The sequence below is a fragment of the Xiphias gladius genome, chromosome 8 (genome assembly GCF_016859285.1).
Source record: "Xiphias gladius isolate SHS-SW01 ecotype Sanya breed wild chromosome 8, ASM1685928v1, whole genome shotgun sequence".
Taxonomy (NCBI): domain Eukaryota; kingdom Metazoa; phylum Chordata; class Actinopteri; order Istiophoriformes; family Xiphiidae; genus Xiphias; species Xiphias gladius.
The window spans coordinates 14,391,626-14,404,615 of record NC_053407.1 but is presented as its reverse complement, the minus strand read 5'-3'; the positions used below and the strand labels follow the sequence as shown (position 1 = coordinate 14,404,615).

Below are 12,990 nucleotides of genomic sequence, written 5' to 3'. Positions count from 1 at the left end.
AAAGAGAAAGAGTATTTGGACGCAACCTGCTAAGTTCTTGGATACACCCTGCCCCGTCAGTCAGCAATTAGCAGGGATATTCTTGGAGGAGAGAGATTTCTGTGACATTTGAAAATGAAAGCTGAAACTGCAGCAGAATACACACGTCAGAGAGAATTACACACATAACCCAACTGCTTTCATGTTGCAGCTCCGGCTAAAAGCTGCTGTGACAGCTTCCCTGCAAACTCCGAGGCTGGAGACGACTTCTATACGGCCACATGAAATGGCTCGCTCTTTATCTCCCAATGAGAGGGAGCAAGAGTCAGATGGGGGAGGGGGCAGAGAGAGTGAGAGGGAACACTGAAGTGATGACTGAGGACTAGTGTTTAGCGCAGAGCACTGGCTCACACTGAGACAACCCTATATATGCAGTAGTCAAACATGGACAAGACACACAAACATATACACATGCATAATGGAGCCAAATTACATGCCAACTGTTTGAACAGCTTCCTAAGCAGCTGTGAGACCAGCACACATGAAGTGGACAGATTCATTGAGATCTAAAGCATTTATACTTTCACATGCAAGTACAGAAATATGCACAAAAATGCAAATGCAATGAACAAAAAACACACAAATCAGATTCCAAGAAATATTTTTTTTCTCATTAACACACACAAACCCACACATACACGCAACCCCCTCTAAGCTCTAAGAAAACTTCCGCCAGGAGGAGCCCTGGTGTGTAACGTCGCAGCAGCAGATTGAGTGTGTTTGAAGTGCAGTGTGATGAGAGAGCTGGTAAACAGCAGATGAAAAGGCAGCATCTCTCTGTGTGCCGCTGTCTGTCTCACCTGCCAGTGGGGCGATAACTTCATCCACCTCACATGTCACCATATCAAAGACAGACAAATGCCAAGCAGTGTCTCCGGGTTGCAGGTTCACACGCGCTCAGTTTAACTCATCTCCCTCGATTAGGGCATCTGATTTAGCTCGCCTGAAAGCTAAATGCCTTTTAAACTTCACTGAAGATTTCAGTGCTGCAGGCTCTGATTGGCTGACGCCCCCTTGAACTTGGCTGACTTTCAGAGCAGTTTGTTTGTGACCAGTTACCAAACACTGGTCCTGATGTAAGTTGAAATATTGATAGAAAAAAACTTTCATGTTCATAATCCAGATTTATGTGGCTGAATTTATAATGAAGACTTCAGTATTTTTTTCCAAAAGTACTTCCACTGTTTGAAAGTTTTTCCTATAAAAGCAAGAGTCTGTACTGCTGTTTCTTTGCAGGCTGTTGCAGTCCAGTTAGTGATGAGTGGACACACAGCACAAACATGGACTGTTTGTGCTGTGTGTCCAGCAATGTGCTATCTTACTGGTGTTTAGCTCATCCCCTCGCCACTTGACCTTGCGACCTCTGTAGAAGATAAAGCTGATGAGATTAGGCATTAACATGCTCAACCACCCACCACAGCCATCTATCATTGTGTGTGTGCGTATGTGTGTTTGCAGATAGGAGGAGAGGGGTGTGTAGGGTAGTGGGAAGAAGAACAAGGGGGGGTGCACAACAACCTTGATACGCTCACATTACACAAATACAAACAAACACGCATTCATATGTGCATGCGCCCGCACACGAGCACGAACAGATTCTCAAATAAACACTTGGGACAATCTATATGAAAGGTAATGTCACCGAACCAGTGTGCATCATACACATCTCTGCTGAAACAGCCATTTCTAACCCTTGTGAAACTGTAGATAATGCCTGTAAATTTAGCTGTCTATAAACTGATGGATTTTGCTGTGTGTCTTTCTATCTTCTGCAACTAATTGTGAATCATTACCTTGTGTACAGTAGTTTTCCAGAAAAAAACATCTTGTTCTCTACTACCCAGAGCTGTGGATTTTGACTTGACTTGGACTAGAGGACTTGAGACTCGACTTGGACTCATCTAAGAGACTAAGAGTAATAACAACAGTATGCTGCAATTTTTTTGTTGCAGGTTATTGCAAAGATTTTCTAGTTGTAGTAATTAAAGCGCATTTACTTAATCATTGTCATCAAATTTATGAGTGTGTGGTTCCCTGCCTATTGCTGTGCAAATGGCCTGATCAGAAAGCCACTCGCATTGATCCACCCCAGATATTTTATGCTGAGCCCTCGAAGTCATCTCTGAAAGAGAAATGGGCAAAACTTTAGCATTTTAGTTATACATCTATAGCTTTTTTTTTTTTTTTAAACAAAAAAAACCAAGATGGTCTGGGCTTTCAAATAAAAACACTAAATCCTCTAAAACTAATGCTATGTCATTAGTGGGCACAGTCATTATTTTGAATGATTTGAAACTTAACTTGGACATTCCCCAAAAGAAAGACAGCTCTGCCACTACGACACTGATTTGGGGAAGGGAGAAGATGGGACAGAGGAAGTGCACCAGATCAACCCTAAATCTAAAATTATCTTCTATGCTACAAATAAAACGTTAAAATCACAGCAATATGACAAACCAAAGGAGCTGGACGGTATCAAGTGAGAGCTGATTTTACTTACTTCTATGTATAACCGGCCTTTGAGGGTAATAAAAACAGACCCAAACACTGAAGAAATACATTTAAAAAACCACCCTGCAATAAGCTGAATGTAGATAAGCAGCAAACAGCCTGCACTTAGCCTGGGCTCCACTACTATGGCTCTGGAACTGCTCTGGGATCAGATCCAAGTCTTCCAATCTCAGTATTGACTCATTACCCAAGGACCTCATGGACTTGCAGTACAGAAATGTCCTTGTATAGTGTTACGCAATAATCAGTTGTTGAAAACTCAAAAATTCAAAAGCAAAAAGGGGGATGTGGGGAAGATGTGATGTTGTTGAATTAACCGTAATGTTACTTTGCCGTGTTCTGTTCTGTGTCTTCATCATCCAAGTTGTACTCAGCCGTATGAGCTTTCTCTGACCCTATGCATGTGACTCTTAACCCCAACATCTGTAGTTATAACACTGACCTCTCCCTCTGACCTGGATGTAAATAAACCCAGTACTGTAGAGCAGTCTGTTTTTGGCCCATCCCTGTACATACAAACCTGTAAATACAAACAGCTATGCATGCTGAAAACCTAGCAATTCTTTCAGGTACTTTTATAATCTACAAATTCTCACATGGCATGTGCTGAAAAAAATGAGTAATTTAAAAAAGCAGAAAAAAAAAGAAAAGATTAAAATACAAAAAAAAGTTTAAAATACATGACTTGATAATATTGTGTCAGGCAATATCCTCTCTTGGACAGTGTGTGTAGAGTCTTCCTGTTTTCTTACTCCTGTGGGTGGTTCTCTTCCTTTGCCTGTCCTTCTGTGTTTCTGCTCACCATCTGTGTCAGTTGTTGTGAGTTGGCATTTGTAAAGCAGCGAGGGTTGAGGCAGATGAGGGGGGAGAGGGGGAGCATTCACCAGCTGACCTCTGTGATGGCACTCCAATTCAGCAGCAGTGCTAAATGTTGGCAAAATGGACAAAGCCATTTGTGCTTGGGACACAATGTGTGAAGTTCAGTTTCTGGCATGAACCACAGATCATTACAGCATATGTCCATGCTTGTCATGTGAAAGACCACTGAATATGCAGTAGGCCCAGGAAACATTTTTGATCAGAACCAGAAATACTTTTTGTTAGTCTGCTTGAAGTTTGGTAACCTGTCATTCACAGACAAGCAACATCCTGAGATTTGAAGTACCCACTGTGTTGTTCTATAAGGTAAACAAGTGCTGATCATTTCCTGCGAATACTATTTTACCCTGTTTTAGACACAGTCAGATTTTAGGAAACACACATTTAAACGATAGATTTTTTTAAAATCAGATCTATAACTGCTAAAATACCTGAATTCTAAAGGTACTTGGTGAATAAAAAGTATTTTCTACAATCCAATGTAAAAAGGCTACAGCATGCATTTGGAAAGTATTTCCTGGTTTGTAGCCCTAGTAAAGGGATCAGGAGGAGTGCAGTTTTTGCCTCAGCCCTCCGCCCAGCCTCATGGACTAGCTGTCCTGAAAGTGGGACTCCAAAGGGATTGTGATTCTGTTTCAGGAATGTTTTTTTTCAACCTGTGGTGTTTAAAATAGATGGAGGTGTCTGATTTTTAATCTGTGCTAAAGATATTTTACATTTAATAAATAAACATTAAAATCATAAACTTCCTCCGTGTATTGCTGTAGTTTATGTGTGAACACGTGTGTGTGTGTGTGTGTGTGTGTGTGTGTGTGTGTGTGTGTGTGTGTGTGTGTGTGTGTGTGTGTGTGTGTGTGAGCAGAGCAATCTTTGCCCTCAGCCGAGGTAACCTCTGCGAGCTGACAGCTCAGCTGAGCGTGCCTGGCCCAGCTGTAGAGGGAATCCTGGGTAATGCGGTCCCCTCAGATAAACAAGCTGTCCCTCCATTCAGCTTGATCACTCAACCATGAGGAGATGAGATTATCACCTCAAACACCTCAGCGCACACTTCAGAAAGCACCCTGACACTCACCCCTCTGACTGTATGGTGACCTCTGTCACCCTGACTGAGGTAGGCCAAAGGTCATATTAAACAAAAGCAAGTAACTGTGCCGTGCATTTCATCAGTTCTAGCACAATAACATACTTTCATATTATGAGGGGAACAGATTATTAATTTCCATACATCTAGCATCCTAGAATACAAGGTAAAGCCTTTATTCAAGTAGGAACCATATCCTTAATCTGATTGAGAGCTTGTTTAGACCCCCAGAGAATGACACACTCTCTTCATCATAGATCTCCACAGTGATTAGTCTACCCCTGTTCATCTGTATGTACTAAGCTCCGTTTCATACCCTCCATTAGCCCACTGGCTGATGGCTAATACTCACCTACGGGCAGCGTGCTCCCCTGAGGAGCATTAAGGACAGGATGGAAGGACCAGCCTCCTCCCTCCCTCCTCCTCTATCCGTTCCTTCATCATGCCCGCTCAATCTCTCTCTGTCTGTCTGCCTTGCCCCTGCTCCTTCCTCGGCCCCTTCTTTTCCATCAACCCTCTGCAGATCCCTATTCCCTTGCAGTCCCATCCCCCTCCGGACCCATAACTTACAGGACTGGGCATACAGTGCAGCCGTAGCTGAGGTCTCATGGGTAAACGGTCATAGAAGGTAAGTAAATGGACTTCTTCCCCTGGAGTCCCAGATCACAGATGAGCCCCGCTGCCAGCCTCTCTTTCTATATAAGTGAGCAGAGCGATGCAATAGAAGATGAGAAGGTGGAGAGAGAAAAGAGCAGAGGGGTAAACTATGTAGGAGTGACAGAAACACAACACAAAGCACCACAGAAACCCCCCTGCACTATTTCTCCCTCTCTCTCTGTGGCCCTCCCTTTACCCCTTCTGCGCAAGATAAGATCAACCGAGTGTCAGTCATCAACAGCCTCCTGTCACACCGTGATTGTTCATCTGTTGTGTGTGTGTGTGTGTGTGTGTGTGTGTGTGTGTGTGTGTGTGTGTGTGTGTGTGTGTGTGTGTGTGTGTGTGTAAACGTGCAGTCCAATGCGACATCCCTGCATACATTTAATGCCCACATGTTCGAGGGAACAATAGAAGAGGAAGTGAGGAACGAGGTGGAGCAAATGCAAAGGACAAGAGGGAGAGGAGGAGGGGAGGCATAACGATGAGAGGAGGGACAAGGCGAAGGAATAGGAAAGGAAGGAGAGGAGGAGATGAGGGAGCTAGGACACAAGGCATCCAAGGGGAAAACGACGGGGAGTCAGAAGGACTTGCGCAGCGACTGTGAAACTATCTAATTTTTATCTTGCGAGAGGACTTTCGAAGTGATCCGCACAACCTAATTATTTTCCCCTAATAAAAGCAACATATGCTAAGACAATAAAAGGCCTTATTGGACACCTATTCATTAAAGAGGAGCAGTAAAAGGAGCAGGACTCTGGCACAGGGATTAGCTTTTAAAAGGGCTTATCTCTGGATGGAAATGGCCTTAGTCTTCCTTTAGCACGCCCATATGGGTGCATAGCCCACCATAAAAGATCTGAATTATACATGAAGAGGCCTGGCTGCTTTATTGGCTGTGATCTGCTTTTTCAATCTCACCTGATTGCGTCAGTGCACGACACCTCAAAGTTTGGACCGAATCACTCTTTTAGCCCATGTACTTTTCATGGCTATGCAGTTTATAGCAGAGATATTGTCAAATTGTAAAGTACATATAGCTAACGACAACCATTCAGCAGCAGTAAGATAACCCATGATTCAAAATAGTTGGTTAAGTTAGTAACACCTGGTGGAAATAACACATGCTGGTGACTCACAGCTGACAGTTTGGTGGAGTCAGTGGAGTGGAATCATTATTCCATATGGTCAATGTACTGTAAGTGTCAGTCTGTTTCTATTATGAGCAGAGCAGTGCTGTATGTGGGTTGGTATGCGAGTGTGATGAGCTGGCGTAACAGGGCCACACACAGGTGTGTGTATGCTCACCTCCTCACTGATGCACCAGCTAATTGGTCTCCTGCGGCAATCTGACATATTCACATATTCAGAATCTCTCACACACGCATTCAGGTGCCCGCACATACCAAAAATCACACACACACACACACACACACACACACACACACACACACACACACACACACACACACACACACACACACACACACAATGTAGTGTGCAATAGATGTATGTATACAGACTGTGCAAATATGCACAAATGTGCAAACACATCTGTGCACGCACCCACAGCCCGCAGAGTGTATTTCCCAATGAAGTCATTATCACAGTGCTGACTCCAAATGAAAAATGACAGACTGCTCGTACTGTACACACACCTACTGTAAAGTACCGTAAAACAAAATAAAAAACAATGACCAGAAAGGTGTACTGTAAAACACCATCTATGAAAGAAAATGTACCCAAGAGCCAACATCTCTGAGAAGCCCCCAAAACTCTCCCCGACAGAAAAGGCTTTTTGTTATGTTAAGTGCCAGTGATGATAGCAGCCGTCACTCCAACAGCAGCAAGGCACCCAGCTGTAACAGTTACTAAGAATACAATCCCAAAATTTAACATTACAACTGGCAAGGAAGCCCCATTGTTCAACAGAGCAGGGATACATTTTAAAGCTATAACACAAAGCGGCAAAGGGAAATGTATTCTTAGGTAAATGACTGACATGGGAAAAAAAACTGTGAATGACAAGTAGTCTAGTCCAACTGAATGCACAAAAAGTCGGTTTCAGTTGCACATTAAAATGTTCATATATCTTCATTCATTTATGTATTTTTTATTCTCAGTACTTTTTTTTTTGTTTGCTTTCAAGCTCATCACAATCCTAACTTAAGTTCATCTTCCTCTTTGTGACAATGGTAGAGCAAAAACAGTCTAGCCATTCCCTTTAACCCATTCTCCCACCCCCCTTCCCTCGTGGTGGAGGTCGAGAGAGGGATGTTCTGTTTTAAATAAGAAGGCAGCACTGGCCCATTAAACTCTGATAGTAATGATATTAATTTGGCAGGAACGTGTCATTTTCACAGGAGAGCAACTAGCTGAACTGACATTATGCACACACACACACACACACACACACACACACACAGGCAAAAGCTTTCTGTCTCATTCACACTGTCTCTTACACACAAACGCATCCTCTTTCTTTCTCCCTCCCACACACACACACACACACACACACACACACACACACACACACACACACACACACACACACACACACACACACACACACACACACACACACACAGACACACACACACACACACACACACACACACACACACACACACACAAACTAGGAACATGTCACAGGAGAGCAGCTAGCAGTAACATTATGAGAGAGTTGGAGAGATCTGCTAATGGGATAGATTAGAGTGCCCTTGGTCACAACGGCTACAATGGAGGGACTGGAGCTGTGACTTATATCCATGTCCAGCCCTCCACCCCCTTCTTCACCCCCTTTTACTCTCTTTACTCTCTCTCCTCTACTACAGTTTCTCCTACTTCTCTAACTCTGACCCCCTCTTCTTCTCTCCCTGCTCTACTCATCCCAGCTTCACATTTTAGTCTGTCTCTTGCTTTATCCTTCAGAGAGAAGACCAGTCATGACAAGGTTCAGGACTGGGTAGCGGAAACTTATCAGAGCAGTAGCAGAGTTGTGATCAAGGAGAGGATGGCTGAGCTCTTTGTGTTGCAGCCGGGTTGCAAACCAGTGACACATTATCAGAATTGTTTTCTCATTATGGATCTTTCTTAATGGAGCCTAATGAACATGGAGGACCTTATTAATCAATACATGAATAAAAGTGATGGAAATCACAAAGTGTAGCTTGTAGGCACAATGAAAAGCTCTCACAAACAACAAGGCAGTAATAAAATACTTACAGTCACTCTTGTCATTTTTGGTCAAGTCCAGAAGTTTGGGTCAGGGTCATCTTTCTATTATAAGTTCAACATTGAAATTTAGACAACTTTAGACCAGTACAATGAAAATGTATGCACAGTTCCTGTTTTTTTTTCTCATTTTGTTTACTCATTAAGCACATAAAACTTTAAAGAGACACCAGAGCAAATATGCAGTATTTGATGTGTGAATTTGTGGTCTGTATCTGATGTGCCTTTGAGCAGTTATTCTGCTGCACTTTTCCAGCTTGGACACTAATAAGTCCTGTCCACCGCCTGTCTCTGTAACAGGGCTAAATATACTCACACATACTGTCTCTCTGGAGCATGAACACACACACAGAGGTCATATATGCATGTCTACGCACATTCAAACACATATTGACCCTCAAAGCAGTAAAAACACTGCAGACGGATGGGCCAGTGTATTCTGCAGTGTAAGAAGAAACTGACTGTATTTACCTATTTTTATTGGTATGCTGATCCAGTTGTATGAATGTGTGTTTTTCAGTCAATGTGAGAGTGTGTGTTTCCCAGTATGCTACTGCGAAATATGTGTGTTTGTGTGATTCTGTGTGCGTCTACGCTGACCCTACCTCGGCACTCCTGACCGGTTGAATGCGGGCTGCATAAATTAGTGCTGATGCTCTGCGATGTAATTATGCTGCTGTCAGGACGGCCCCTCTACTCAAATTCATTTTAATAAAGTTGGTCTCCAAGGTTACCAACCGGGGGTCACCTTCGGTGTCAGCCCCTATGGATCATGCCCACGGAACATTCTGAAAATTCTGCGGTCGGAGTATGGGAAGACCTTAACACGACAGCCTGAACCCCCCACACCACAACACAAACACACCTCCCACTGACTTACTCAGGATGGAGAGAGGCAGGTGGCAGAAAAGAGGACAGAGGAAACAAGAGTGGCAGAAATGAAGAAGTGGTACAGAGACAGAGAGGAGGATTAAACTGTGGGAAGGTGGGATAGAAAATATAGTGAGAGGATGGGGAGAGGTGTGGGAGGTTGAAAAGAGAGGTGGGAGCACGAAGGAAGGAATAAAAATTAGATGAAGAGAGTAAAAGGAGGGGGGGCAAGGGTAGAGGGACAAGGAGAGGCCAAGGGAATGTCTCTCTTGGGCAGATGGCAGGGTGTTTTCTCATTTGTCCTGCTACAGTGTGTGTGTGCTAACACTAACCTCCAGGGCAGAACTGCAGCACAGAACACGCTCTCAATTAGCCAATAACACAGACCTGCACATACAGCTGGGAGAGGGAGAGGCACTTCTCTGTCTCCACACAACAAATGTTTAAACATATAGGACAATGGACAGTGGCACAACACCAGTTGAAAGAATACCCATTGAAATTAACTGCGGATACGTTTCTATTTAATTTCCAATACCATTTCATTATTAACGTGGATGGTTGAGTATTATATGCTTTTATGGCTAATGACAGAAGAGGGTGTGTACTTTCAGGCGGCGCACAGTGTATCGGGCATGCTCTGAGTAATTGAGGCTGATAGACCATTTGCAATAATTGTGGCATAAAAGATTGGAATGGACCAACTTTAACAATTTGACAGATCTTATTTCATCCAAGTAGACATGTTTCAATTGTTTCAAAGAGAAATAGTGGTGTAGAACCACTCGATATCCTTGATGAAAGAATTATTGATTATTCTTGACAAACTTAAATAGACAAATACCCTCCCTCTTAAGCTGTAAGTATAAATTGTATCAATTCTGGCTTTCATGTTAGATGATGGTTTTATTTTCTTTCATCTTCATATTGTGGGTTTTTTTTCTACTACTACTACTAATAATACTTTTAAATATATTTTTTTAAGTGTCGTTTGTAAAGTGTGATTGGGCGAGTGGAAAAGATATTTCAAATGCAGTGGTAATTAAATTAACACAGTAACCCAATATTTCCAATGTTTACAAAGACCAATAATGTTTGTGATTTTTATGCCACAAAGTTGGATATCAAAACTACATGAATACATCTGTCTGACTTTAATAGTAATTCTGAAGTCACATAAAGGTTTTGCTGCTTGTTATTAAGCGACCATGCTAATATTAGATCATCATCGGCACCTGACTGTACTGTATTATTACCCTTTTTACCACCTGTGTTTGAAATTGCATCTGGTGATTACTGAAATCTCAGTGTGTGGCTGACCAAATCCACACAAACACTGCACCCTAGGTGGCCTGCAATCATTCAGTGTGTGAGAGTGTGTAGCCCAGCCTTGTGGGCCGGGGTGACTTTGACTGCCTGTGTAATAGTTACAGCAGCACGCTTTGTTAGCTGCAGGTAATTTATGGTTGAACTGGCCTGATAGTCTGATACGATCGACTGCCCTGACTGTCTTTACCAGCCGGCCCCAAAGACACAGAGGAAGACTCTATCTGAGGAGGGAAGGTAAGAAAGAGACACAGAGGGAGACGGATAAAGATAGGAGGCTACAGGAACACTTAAACTGTTGCTACTGGAGAAAAGAATCTGGATTTAGGCCGCAAGATGCAGAGAAATAAAAAAGCAAAAAATGAATGTGACAAAAGCATACCGGGGAATGAGTAATGCAGGTGAAAGGCAGTGAGAGGGTGAGAGAAATTAAAGGGTTGCAGAGCAGTTTAGTTCTCAGCATCTCTCTTGAGGTGTGCTGAGAATTAGATTGCATTAAAGACTGACAGTCCATTCATCTGAACCTTACCAAGAAGGAACATTTAGTTAATTGAATGATTAATAAATTCAGCTCACTCACACTATTTCATTCTGGTGTTGGCTTTGGATAAAAATGTCTGCCAAATGGGAGAAGTCATATATCACTTGTTTGAAATCCTTTGCCTTAGACCCGCGCTGAGCATCAATATAACTTGAACTAGTCCAGCTGTGTATACAAAGTAGGGGAGCTGCAGCAGCAGCAGCATGCAGTGAGTTGTTTAACCTTGTGCTCTGGTGGCCTGTCTGTCTTCCTCTCTGTTTCATCAGCAGAAGATGGTGTTTCGGCATGATATGATTTTTGTGGCTGGCTCATCATTACCTGTTTGTGAGAGACACGAGTCCTTCAGCTCAAACTAAAGTGCAACTGGTGAGCCAACCAGCGCCTGTCTTTGTAATACGGACAGGCACACGAGTCTCCACGCCCACTTTGCTACACCTTCCTTCCACTAATAAAAACAGGCACAGACCCTTGCTCAACATATACCTTTCCTTCACCCCCTCCTCTAATCCAGTTAGGCAGGAACATCCTTGCCCTTCTCTCTCCTCCCTCATACCTCTTTCTCCAGGATCGGCTACTCTAATCTGGTCTGTCAGGCCAACAAGGTCCCTGACTGCTGTTCTCCTTTCATCTCCCACCTTCAAACAGAATGAGGATGCTTTCATAACGCCAGATGAGTGACAGGTACAGGAGTCAGGTGGAGACAGATCCGTGATATGGACAGGCACTTTGTCCTGTTTAAATACACTAATGGAGGATAAGAGGCCTGTCACAGGGACAGGTGGAGATAGAACGGGACAGAAGACACAGACACTCATCTTTACTTATGGACGATTTATGAATGCAGAGACAGGGATGTGCAATGTATTACATCAGATAGCAGAGGTTGTGGTAGAGGACAAGCAACTCCAGTCTCACCTTAATTCTTTGGGTTTGTTTCATCCTTAAGAGAAAGACTGATTTGACACTCTTTCCTCTCAGCGCATAATGATGTGAGGTAAGAGCACATTTCAAGCTTGTTTGCCTTTAGAGCACAAAAAAGCTTCTTAGTTAGCCAAAGAACAACTGACTGATGTTTGCAAACACAATAGTCCAAGAACGGTATTTCTTTTATTCCTGGGTGGAACACTCCAATTTCAGTGCTACATTAACACACAAATCACTGGTGCGCACACAAAAAACACACACACTCATCTGAATCGCAGCTTACACACCCAGTAGGCAGCCTTTTGGATAGATGGCACCTGCATACGGGAGGAGAGGGCACACAAATAGGATTCAAGAGTGGGAGGGGGGTGTGCGGAGGTGGCGAGGTGGGGGTGAGTCCATAAATAGGATTGTGTAGGAAGCAGGGCGAGCTAAATAGGATTGTAATGTACAGGAAAGGATGTATAAATAGGATATGAGAGTCAGAGCTGTGTTCTCACTAGTTCCACGTCCCTGTGGTATAGGAATTCTCTAGCACTAGCTTGCACCATGCATGCATGTGTGTGTGTGAGTGTGTGTATGAGAGTAAGTAAAGGCCATTAATGTGGAGGCTAATCTTGAGGCACCTGTCTCCTCAGGCAGAGTGTGACCTCCACAAGCCAGGTTCACCCATGTTTGTCCTCCCATCCCATTCCTCACCTCCTCCCCCTCCTCCCTCTCCTTCCTTTCCTCCCTCTCCTCAATTTCATCCCTTTCTTTTTTCATTTTCTCTCACTTTTCTTTTCATATTTAATAAATGAGGTCTGTTTTTTTTTTTTTTTGGTTTCTCTCTCTCATCTTGACCTCTTTAAACAGGTAAACTGTCACTCTAGCTGGGTGTACACTGCTCCCCCTCCAAGTGAGGTCGACGGTCACAGCTCTGTCTCCCTCT

The 12,990-nt window shown here is 43.3% G+C and overlaps 1 protein-coding gene across 1 annotated transcript in view; it reads right to left on the bottom strand.

Moving 5' to 3' along the window:
* Nucleotides 1–12,990, bottom strand: part of wwox (WW domain containing oxidoreductase) — a 131,053-nt gene that overhangs the window by 2,585 nt on the left and 115,478 nt on the right. The window lies entirely within an intron of this gene.